General features: G+C 51.1%; 1 non-coding gene across 1 annotated transcript; it reads right to left on the reverse strand.

Annotated features, from left to right (window-relative positions):
- Positions 1-1,640: 1,640 nt before the first annotated feature.
- On the reverse strand, positions 1,641-1,795 carry LOC113380486. Its single transcript, XR_003367421.1, has one exon. It is a non-coding gene; the product is annotated as a 5.8S ribosomal RNA (ribosomal RNA).

Below are 1,795 nucleotides of genomic sequence, written 5' to 3' on the forward strand. Positions count from 1 at the left end.
CTGCTGTCTTAAGCAACCAACGCCTTTCATGGTATCCCATTAGCGTCGTTTAGGCGCCTTAACTCGGCGTTTGGTTCATCCCACAGCGCCAGTTCTACTTACCAAAAATGGCCCACTAGGCACTCTGATCCAAATCTCTGACTTCACTATTCAAGCAAGCCAGAGATCTCACCCATTTAAAGTTTGAGAATAGGTTGAGGTCGTTTCGGCCCCAAGGCCTCTAATCATTCGCTTTACCGGATGAGACTCGCTCATCGAATGCCAGCTATCCTGAGGGAAACTTCGGAGGGAACCAGCTACTAGATGGTTCGATTAGTCTTTCGCCCCTATACCCAGTTCCGACGATCGATTTGCACGTCAGAATCGCTACGGTCCTCCATCACGGTTTTCCCTGACTTTGACCTGACCGGGCATAGTTCACCATCTTTCGGGACCTAGCGTGTACGCTCTGAGTGCGTCTCTTCTCGCAATGTGAGTGAGACGCCTTGGGATTGCAAGCACGCATCCGTAGATGCGGTCCGTCATCCCTCGGTTTACTTAAGCAAACCTTTACGTTTATTGCGCCTTTAGGTTTTGTATTTCCCAATGCCTCGCGCACATGCTAGACTCCTTGGTCCGTGTTTCAAGACGGGTCCTGAAAGTACCCAAAGCAATAGCATCGCTGACCGGTAATAGAGTCCGTTCGAGAACACGGTAGCTAACAGCTCGAGGCGGCATCGATGCCGGACTAGGTCCGACGGCCAATAACCGTCCGTGCTTGCAACCGGCCGAACGCTTAAAAGCGACCCTATACCATATCATTTATACCGTCTGGCAGTCGGCCGGAGCACGCGGGGTCTGGCGCGAATAAATTCGTGACAGGCTACCGCCGCGATCGAAGATCGACACCAAACGGGTCGCGACGTCCTACTGAGAGAGAAGTGCATGCCAACGCCGCCTGACACATAAGTTCGCTATCGGTCTCGTGGTCATATTTAGCCTTAGATGGAGTTTACCACCCACTTAGAGCTGCACTCTCAAGCAACTCGACTCTGAGGAGAGATCCTCTCGATACGCGCAACGGTCGCTACGGGCCTGGCACCCTCTATGGGTAAATGTCCCCATTCAAGATGGACTTGAACTCGCCGCAACGCACCGAGATTATCGGATCCTCCCTAACACTACATTTCCCAGCGTCCGTCTCCGGCCGCGGGATTTAGTGCTGGGCTCATCCCTGTTCGCTCGCCGCTACTAAGGGAATCCTAGTTAGTTTCTTTTCCACCGCTTAGTAATATGCTTAAATTCAGCAGGTAATCTCATCTGCTCTGAGGTCGTATTATGATTATGATGTGCTTGCAAACGTTAGTAAGCAAGCGCACACAAAATCGACGAGGAACCTTTGAATCGTCCAAATTTGCCGGAACGAAACCGCATTTCGAAGAGTTCGGGTTTCCGGTTATTGGGAGGGTCGCAAGAATATAAAATCTCTAGGACACACAACCCTTTGTAATCCCACAGAACGTCAACGAACGGAAATGTCCCATGTTGCAAAGTGGACTGGCTCACACGTTGAGTGAATTATTCAAGAGCACGCATATACGCGAAACTCCATCGTACGCTGGCAAGCCGTTTAAAGCAAGCGGCAGTCTGGTAATGTTATACGACTCTCAGCCAGAGGTGGTCCGGGAACAGTATCCGAGGACCGCAATGTGCGTTCGAAATGTCAATGTTCATGTATCCTGCAGTTCACATGTCGACGCGCAATTAGCTGCGTTCTTCATCGACCCACGAGCCAAGTGATTCACCGTTCAGGGTG

Source organism: Ctenocephalides felis, unplaced genomic scaffold (assembly GCF_003426905.1).
Source record: "Ctenocephalides felis isolate EL2017-DRISC unplaced genomic scaffold, ASM342690v1 CF-g0.4_SCAFFOLD_02167, whole genome shotgun sequence".
Taxonomy (NCBI): domain Eukaryota; kingdom Metazoa; phylum Arthropoda; class Insecta; order Siphonaptera; family Pulicidae; genus Ctenocephalides; species Ctenocephalides felis.